Genomic DNA, 10,501 nt, shown 5'->3' with positions numbered 1-10,501 from the left:
TTTGTACACTTTTGCCAATTTAATCATTGTTAAATACCACCAATACATCATTTTCATATAATTCTCTTTAAATAAGGTTGTTGTTGTTGTTGTTGTTGTTTAGTCGTTTAGTCGTGTCCGACTCTTCGTGACCCCATGGACCAGAGTACGCCGGGCACTTCTGTCTTCCACTGCCTCCCGCAGTTTGGTCAAACTCTTTAAATAAGGTACAGGCCGTAAATTTTATATCATTCTTCCATGGTATTTCCCAATCTGCCATTTGAATATTATTTCCCACATCTATTGCCCACTGTATCATAACACACTTGACCTCTTCATCCTTAGTTTCCCATTCCAACAATATATTATACATTTTTTATAATAATTTTCTATTATTTCTCTCTGGAAATTTGGAATTTCATCGGTGAATCCTTTCTTTTTATCATTTTTAAATACTTCATTTAACTGAAAATATTATAACCAATATGTTACCTTCCCTTTTATTTCTTGAGATTCCTTCGATTTTAATTGATTATCGATTTCTGTTAACAGCTCTCTATATGTTGCCCAACTAGTTGTGAAATTCAGCATTCAAGGGAGTTCTACATTCAGCACAGAAGGTCATAGGTGACTTTTATTTAATGCACGACATCTGGTTGTTTTAATAATTCCCTTGGCTAATTGCCAGTGCAACGGTGAAACATGAAACTCCTGGCACAAGTAAATAATGCTAACTTGGAGAGAGGGAGAGAGGGTAAAGTATACAGCACTGAAGCTTTGCCTCAACAGCTGGCCCCACTCAAGAATTAAAATCTTTACTGTTAGTTGAAGCATTTGTTTAAAAAAACGGGATTTCATAGTCATAACTTTTATTTTTTTAAAAGAGTTCAGATGAGATGTGAGAAGATGCTGTCAAATGCAGACTCTCCAGAGTGCCTCTGCTATTGACTTCGCCTTTTCTTAAAAATATATATACTAAATTTCTGATCAATGGGACATTTGTCCTACAGCAATAATGGCTACCCACAAGGTGAGCCGGGATGAAAATATATCCCACATAAAACTCAGAGAGGCCATGGAGTCTCTCATAAGCACTTTTTATGGCCTTCCTTAGGAAGTTTAACAGCTCCTCAGAAGTTGCAGGGGTAAGATTAGCCTACTTGAGTCCTGTTACCTCCCCCCACCCTCTTTCACACACACCTTGGTACATTTCTGATATGAAACAAACACTGCCTTTCTTTATTGTTGGGTTAGCAGTCTACCGCACAAAGCAGACATTACTTCATAAAGTTCTCTGCTGTTTTATATTTCTGAGATTATTAAGGGCCAGACAAAAATGGCTGTTTCCTTACAGGGTCTGCCTCTGTGTACAGGTCAATTTGAGAACCAAGGGGCCTAATGATTGAGGCCCAGATTTTAATATCTCCTTTGGCTTACTTCACAAACAAAAGCTCCAACCAAGAAATTGAAGTAAATTTTTTTAAGGGAGAAAAGAAATGAAACATGGGATAGAAAATAGGGTTGCCATGTGTCCTCTTTTTCCAGGACACATTCTTTTTTCATGGCAATCCATAGTTAAAAGTAGAAGTCGGCAAATGTGTCCTCTTTTTTGCTCTTCAAAATATGGCAACCCAACTATATCGTTCATGATATGGCACATTCGTATACGCACTAGTAATTATTCACTGAAAACTATTAATGAAGATAGTTCCTGCCCTGCCCCTTAATCAAAGGATATCTAAATGAAAAATATCTACCTGAGATAAAAAAAAAGTAGATCATTGCAGTGCCTTTCATCAACTGAACTGTTCTCTGCGATCTTAACAATTGCGGCTCTTTATTCCGGTGCCAGCCGAGTTTGCATAAGGTGAAGATAAAACAGTGGAGACCTTGAAAGGGTCAAAGGAGGGGGGAAAAACAAGGAAGCAAAACTCAGTCATATCTAGAAAGTATAAAGTAACAACAGATAAGTGGCTTAAGATCCAATAATGAAAGATACTATACCGAAGTAGGGCCTAAGTTATGAGGATATCATAGGGTGGTATCCACTGAAACCATACTCAGAGTAAACACATTAAAATTGATGGAGTCAAGTGTGTTATTTCAATGGGACTACTCAGAGTAAACCTAATTTTAGATATCACCAATTGGGTGTATATAGAAATACATAAGGACCAGGACCTGCTATGGGTACTTTCTCCTACATCTAAAGCTTATCTTACCCCCTCCTTTGCAATATGTTTGACAAGTGTACTGGGCATTAAATTGAACCTTGATCTGCCCTGTCTTGGTCATCCCAACATGCTTGAGGCATGCTGTCCACTTCTGGTTTTATTTTTATTTTTGGAGTACTCCAAGTACATTTAGCACTGCCAGAAGAAGAAGAAGAAGAAGAAGAAGAAGAAGAAGAAGAAGAAGAAGGTGAAGACAACGACGTTGAAATAGAGTACATAGCCCCCAGGCAGGGGTGGGGTTAGTGATGTCACCTATTTCTAGCCAATCAGCACTGTGCACAGCCTACCTTTCTATAAATTCATTAGTATTATTTAGTTGACTAATACAAAATATTTACAGGTGACTTACTCTCCCCAGACCACATACCTCACTGGTCCTCCCCTCCTTCACCCCCCGAATGGTTTTGCCTGACTGGCATGTGCCCTTGAGCTCTGCTAATGCCCCTTGATTGACTGGATGGACAACACAGGAGTGTGCATGTGTGTAAAACTAGCGTACAACACAAAGATGTATTTACAATCATTGCTCCACCCACTTTTGCCTTTGGCCCTGCCCAGCATTGGCATATGGCCCTTGGAAGGCTGCTCAGAAGGGAATGCAGCTCTTGGGCTGAAAAAAAAATTGCTGCCTCTGGCCTAACCTACCCCACAGGGTTATTGTGAGGCTAAAATGAGTATGGCATAATTATGTTTGCCTCCCAATCCCAAAGCAGGTAGTCGCTCCTCAGAAGGCGTGTGTGTGTAGCTGATTCTCTCCTTCACACACAGCTACATCTGTGTGTGTAGATCCAGCCCCCGTCTCCCTTTTTATGATCACACCCAGGCCAAGGGGCCTGCGGAAACCTCTTCCCTCCTTCATTTTTTTTGTACCTTTTGATCAAAGCGTCCTATTTGATCCTGCTTAGGTGACGTGAGTCAAGGGCAGCAAGCGCTTGTTCTAAAAAGGAAGCCAGCTGGGGGAAAGTCTCAGCTAGCAGAACTGTATGTACCCACGAATTCCGCCAAGGCAATGGCATCGAGTGGTTCTCGTCTCTGACATGCTTCTGCTTGGCAGAAAATGCCGGAGACAGCAACAGCTGCCTTGCTCTCCTGCAGACTCTAATCCGCCAGGTTTACACAGTTGTTGGAGGAAGATTAAAGGCAAAAGCCATTAAAAAAAGAAGAAAGAAGAAGAGGAGGCACTGATTGGGAAAGCTGTTCAAGCTCCATAACAAAGGTAGGCCTATGTGCCTGCTGCTCATCGCCTCTGACTCCCATGCCAAATAAGTGCTCATAATTGAAATAGGATCCAGAGGGCTGCCGTTTTTGTTTTGATTTGTATCTTACCACCTCTGCCACTGTGCTTTTAATGCCAGCTTTCCATGTAGAAATTCAAGCATGTTGCATCCCCCCTTTCCTTAAAGTTTCTACCCCTGTAATAATCAGGAAGTGGAATCTGTAGATCGTGTTCTTTTGTTTCTATGCTGGAGTTTGGCAGCAGGCGAATGGCCCATTGCTGACCAAACTACTGGGAAGGTCAGTTCAATCCTACGTTAAATATCTAATGAAAGGTACAAGCACACAGTGGCAAAATTTCTGTCGGCAGCAGGGAGGCCAAGAGGACAACTCAGCACTTGAAACTGGAAGGACCATCTTCAAGGATTAACTTGAGAGTATTGTAGTTTTATATGATAGTTTTTAATGTTGTACTTCACAATCTGTTTTGCTCCAAGATTCTTGTGTACTGTATGCTTTATTATTTTTGCTCTATTGACTGTAAGAAATTGATTGATGTCGAAATGGCTGCAATGCTAAGCACATTACTTACTTTTGAGTAGAGATGGGTGGATCTGTTGATTTTGGTTTGCCTCGTTTTTTCCAATCTCAAGTTCAGTTTGCCACATTTCCACATCCGTTTGCAATTTTTTAGAAAACAAAGTCTTCACAAAAATATGTCAGCATCTTAGTTTGCATTTCTCCTAATATAGTCATACTTTCCTGCCATTTTGCCTAACAAGCCTTTTCCTGTATGATTGTGCATTTCCGTATGATTCTCATTAATATGCATTTATTTTGGTTTGCAAAATTCAAAGAACTACAAATTTCAAAGAATAGATGCTTACTGTTTTCTCATGGTTTTGGGGAAGTGAGAATTAGGTAGGTTTACAAAAAATAATAATTCAAGAGCCAAACTAAATTTCCCCACCATTTGTAAGTAAAAATGCATCAAAAATTATATTTAGTGAATTGTGGATACATATTTTTATGTTTTCTTTTTCTGAACATAATTGAAATAATTATTTTGAAAAAGCATCAGGGGAAACGCACATGACTGTACATCTATTATATGCAGGTCCAGCCTGAATCTAACTGATTTCAAGGGGATAGTTAAGTACACGTCCTCAAATCTCCCATGTTGAAATCAGGGTGATTCAGAAATGCTTAACTTTGGGGAGATCGTGCTGCTGGTTTTGGCTTTTGTTTGTTTGTTTTAAAAAAGCAAACTATATCAAAGCACAGATTCTCAGGAAACAGAAATATCTTCTGTGCCCAGCTATATTCACTTCTGTACAATCATAATATAAATGCAGCTTTGATTGGAAGAGACCCTCAAGCTTATTCTGACACAAGACCACCCACCCTTCAGCTGCCCCCCCCCCCCACTACATCACAGATGGTTCCAAAGAATGCAGAATCCATTTACTAGCAGGAGCCAGAGCAAACTTCCACCCCACCTCCCGCTTTGGGAACTCCTGTGCTGGATTACAGAGACATCTGCGGGGATTTAATGTGAGCAAGAAAGTGCCTGCCAGGCCTTAGGCCAGAATTGTTTTGTGCATATATTTGGGAGCTTAGGCTAGGAGATAGCCCTTTGTAAGCAGAAATTTCCCAAGACATTTTTGAGGCCTGAAGGCAAAAATGTGCTCTCCGTGGTGATAGAAATGAATTGGCTGGGTTCTCCTCCTACCCTGCGCCATCCACACTTAAAATATGGCTCCCAAAGCAGGCTGTCTAAGGCTGTTCCTATGTCCAAATCGGTGCATGTCAGAAGCGGCTAAGTACAGACAGTCTGAGCTTCAAAAGTGAAATCACAGGACAACACATTTTAATTTTTAACAGTGTTTCCATTGCAATTAAAATGTTAGCTTGCCAAGTGCTTGCCAATCTTCCAGAGGCCTTTGCCCACTTTGGCTAGAGCACTGGCATGTGTGAGAGGAGTGTTTATATCCTACACTGCAATCCTATGCATGCTTGTTTGTGAATAACTCCTATTGAATGTTAGCAGTGGGTCAGTAGGATTGTACTGTTAATGACTGCATGCGTTAACTGCTGGCACAATTTCTGCTGTCTCTAATGACTACAGTAGCTTTCTTTTTTTTAAGGAGGCTTACTCTAAAAAGAAATGAAAAGCAAAAAATTAGGGAAGGGATGTAGAGCAGAGAAGGGGGATTCTCGGCTCTTATATGCTCTTGCTCGCGCTCTCTCTCTCTCTCTCTCTCTCACACACACACACACACACAGACAGCAGGGGGTCTTACCCATAGAGGCTAGTGGCGCGGGGTGCCAGGTTCTGGAGGGCGCCAGGGAAGAGGTGTAAGCTGGACATGGCGCCTCTCAGCATCAGCTCGCTGCCCTCACCCGCCTCTGCCGCGCCCAGAGCCTCTGTCTGCCGTGGCCACTGTGGCACAAAGCGGCTAGCTGAGCCAGAAGGAGCTGCATCCAGCCACTGCCCTCTTCCTCCAGCCCCACCAGCAGCACCGTCCTCCCTAAAAAAAACTCTGGGAAACGGGGGGGGGCATCAGAGGGAGCTTTGCACCACAGCACCAGATATGCTTAGGACAGCCCTGCACACACACACACACACACACAGAGAGAGAGAGAGAGAGAGAGAGAGAGAGAGAGAGAGAGAATGGGCAAATCTATCCAGTTCAGTTTCTCTTGGTTTGTCATTCACTCTTAATTTCAGTTCTCCACATCAGTTTGCATTATTATTTTTTAAAGCCCCTGTGAAAATTTATCCCACTTCTGTATTCAGTTTTACCTAATATACACATTTTTGAGAAAATTTCCCCCAGCGCAATGCATTTTCGTATGCTGTTTTTACAAATACAACCATTTATATACAGACTTTGATATATGCATTTTTGTACACATTATTTGGCTGGAAAACTGCATTGCAAATTTCAGAGATGGGCAATTTTCAACAGATGGCTGCGTTATGGCTTACATATTGTTTTGGAAATTGTGGATTTGGTAGGTTTGCCTTTAAATGCAAACTGAATTGAATTCTCCCCATCCTGACCCGATGCCTACTCAGATGTGATTTTCCTGACCAAGCAGCAGCCATGCAGCCAAATGTCAGCCCAGATGCACAAATTACTGGAACTGTTTCACGTTGACTCCTTGCCAGAACATCTTGCAGCCTGAGCAATAACTGACCCTAGTTGTAGGGCTGTCACCAATGCTGGCCTGCCTGTGTATCTTTTATTAAGTGGGTTATAACAAGCTAAATATGTTATTGGCCTGGCATTCTGCACAGTACTGAATGGAAGGGGCATCCCTTCATTCTGTATGCAAGTGGGTCAAATCATGGCCAGTCTGTTCTGACCTATAAGGAAGTCAGAATGTACCACAGCAACAGGCAGCAATAAATTATACGGCTGGTGCCTGTGCCTGAGAGCTAAATTGGGAATTCTCAAACCTTCTGTCTCTCGCTCGCTCGCTCGCTTGCCCTCTTTTCCGGGCTTGTAAACACATTTTAAAATACCTTTTGTCATCTTACACTATTGATTATCAGGCACATATATGGTGAATATCTTGTCTGCAAAGAGGAGACCAATCTGGCCCCAAGGTACAAGGAGCTTTCATAGAATCATAGAAATTATAGAGTGGATTCCTATACCCCAATCTTCCCCCAGGCCAGACTATTCCAGCTCCCCAATCTCCTCCCACTCTTCCTCATCAATTACCCTCTCCATTATGTCTCCATGATGCTCTTGACACTCTCCTTATGGAGGTCTTCAACAATGCAAAATTTTAAGTTAATTTAGAAAACTTTATTATGGATTGCCTTCATTTAAATAAGGCAATTTTATCTATCTTAGGATGGATACCTTTTTATTTCTGAAGAGAAATAAAAATACATGGCTGCATCTGATTGATTGATTGATTGATTGATTGATTGCCAGGCACCTGTATTCTGCTTTTCATCATGCAGTCCCAGGGTGGGTCCATGCAACTCAAAACAAGTAAACCATGGAATACATAAACTAGACTACAGTAATACCTCACCAGATTATGAATTAAACTGAATCAAATAGCAATCAGAGACAGCAGCAACTCTGTGGTGGGAGGGATATTCTGATTTTGTCCTCCACAAACGAAGGCTTGTGGGAAGAGGGTGCATCTTGACCACACATCAAAATATTTATAGTGATGAGGTTACATTTACAGATGCACCTCAGAAGAGAGGGCTTTGCACTACCTGGGAGCTGCCCGAGAGGAGGCTATTTCATGCACTGCTGCCCCATGGACTTCAGAGGGTGGTGCAAATTCCAGCAGAGTCTCCGCTGCAGATCTCTAGGCAAGGAAATGCAACCTGAAGTTTACAGAGAAGCCAACAACCATCTTGGTTACCTCAAACGGCTTACTCAAGGGTATATACTGAAGCTAAGGGGCCTGTTTGCTGTCCTCCTGGGATGCCCTTTAAAGAAAACATGAGAGGGCTGATTGAGAGTGAAACTGGAAGAGGCACCAATACTAGAGAACAAACAGAAGCGTTTGTTGCAGAGAACAAAGGAAAGATGACTCCTAAATTATAGCCAATGGGTCTTGTGTGTATATGTGTTATTGTGTCTTAGCAAATATTGAGACCGTCTTTCCAGAGCAGTAAAGAGAAAAGTCTCATCAAAGGATCGTATTGGTGAGGGGAAAGCGTGATACACATCAGTGGATAGATGGAAAGTATGTGCTGAAACTTCAGTGAAGAAAAGCACAATGCCTCCCGAAAGAACCTTTAAGAACTGTGTCTACACACATGACAATTTAAATTACAGATTTGCGAGGGCGAGGGCATCATACCACAGCAGCATACCTGTGAAAATAAAATAAAGCCAAACAAGCAGCCGGGCCTCAAATATTTTATGATAGCCAGAAAGCTCCTAGCTTCGTGTGCAACTGCAACTATTGGATATATGAGAACTGGCCTGAATTCAGAGATGCTTTCGGAGGTCTGACTGTTCATCTTAAGGAGCTGAGTTTCTTGGGTGAGAAATGTCAGCCTGGAAGGCTTCTGAGAGAACTAGACTTGTTTGTGAGAGATTGCTGGCGTTAGCATCTCGTTCTGATCTCAGCTGGAATATTGTGAGAACAGCCAGCTTCCCTCCTGGGGCTTCAGAGGCTGGAAGTAGAGGAGGGAGGGGGTTGGGAGATGCAGTGCTTGGGCAGCTAAAACAAGCAAATAAATAAAATCAGGGAAGGGATATTTTCCTCCTCTGTAGCAGTTTGCCAGCAGCTTTGGTGATGGTCAGAAGGTAGGAAAGCTCTTCAGACCAGAGGGCAGGCAATACCTATCTTGCTCCATTCATTTCAAAGCAACTTAACTTCCAAAATAATAGCTAAGAACACAGGAAGAGTCCTGCTGGATAATGTTAAAAGTCCATTTAGTCCAGTATCCTGTACTCACAGATTCCAACCAGATGCCCATTATGGGAAGTCCACAAGCAGGGCCAGAGTATAGCATTGTCTCCGCACTTGTGATTCCCAGCATTCTGGTATTCAGGAGCACGTCGCCTCTCAACACGGGGGGGGGGGGGGGGGGTTGGAACACAATACACCATGGCTGGTAACCATTGCTAGTCTTATTCTGCCATGAATTTGTCTAATTCTCTTTTAAAAGCCATGCAAGTTGGTGGACATCGCTACATCTTGTGTTAGCGGGTTCCACACTTTTAAGATTGTTGAACACTTTTAGTTCAGACTTATGTAATAATCACACAAACACACACACTTTGATAACTGCTAATATTCATTTTGTCAGCTTAGGGCTTCCATTTTTGTAGTTCCAGAGGTGGCACAGCTGCCATATTACTATACGCTTATATAGAAAAGCACACAGGATTGCAAAGGCATGCACACACACTTCACTAAATAATAAAGTTCTGAAGCAAGCCACAATAGCCACTTTTTCCCCCCTTCACCCACAGCCCACAATGAAATCCACCCTCTTTCTGCCTTCACTCCCCTCTCTATAAGTCCTCCATCTCATCCTCCAAATTAATGGCAATTTTGGAGGAGGTGGAGGAGGAGGAGGAGAGAAGAAGAAGAAGAAGAAGAAGAAGAAGAAGAAGAAGAAGAAGAAGAAGAAGAAGAAGAAGTGATGATGTGGCAGAAACAGACATATCAAAAACACAAGGGGGAAAAGAGAAAAGGGAGAGGGCAGCCTCAACTGCAGAAACATGAAAACAGTCATTGGACATTTTCTTAGGAAACTACCAGTATTATTAAAATAGCTCAAGAAATTCCTGCCAAATATTTTGAAATTTTTCCAGGCTTGCTTAAGATAGATCATTGTCTCTTTCACAGCCAAGGCAATCAAACCTCAAGTCCACCTTCCAGGATAGCCAGGTGAATTTGTTTACTTTGAGGATTTGTACGTGTTCTTCAGCCAAAGAGACTCCCAAAGAGGCTTACATGCAGTCAGGTTAAACAAGGCAGTTCCTGCCTGTAGGCTTACCATCTAAAAGACACAACATACAAGGAAAACAGGACCAGGAGGGAAGAGGGCAAAAGGAAAAGCAAACCTGTGTGACAGTTCTTAAAAGTTAAATAGTCGTTCTTGGGCCCTGCTTTCCATCTTTCCCACTGAGCCAGCCTGCTGGAGTAGCCGCTACCAGTGGAGGAGGAGGAGGCCCAATAGAGTTGGCATTTCAGCAGAACTGACTTGTTTAGTCACAAATAATTGCTGCCTGCAGAAACTAGAAACCAAACTTCTGGCATTTGTTCAGCCCCAATTATATGGCACATATCCTAAAATACTCAGTGGGAGTTATTCCTTAGTAAGTGTGTTTATTACTAGGCTGCAGTTCTATATCCGTTTACCCCATTGAACTGAGTGGGTCTTACTTATGAGTAGACATGCACAGTGAGAGGCAGATTAAAGAGAAAGCAAGGGACAGGGATTGTGCAAGGATCCGAACCAAATGGTGAGGCTTATCTGCCTTTGAACAGCAGAGACAGACAGCCCTGCCTTTGCTGCAAAGCTCAGCTGATGCTTCGCTGGCTGAATCAGCCACTGAATTGGAACACGG

The sequence above is a fragment of the Podarcis gaigeae genome, assembly GCF_964106915.1.
Source record: "Podarcis gaigeae genome assembly, chromosome: 8".
Classification (NCBI taxonomy): Eukaryota; Metazoa; Chordata; class Lepidosauria; order Squamata; family Lacertidae; genus Podarcis; species Podarcis gaigeae.
Note: the sequence above shows the minus strand (reverse complement) of the source record.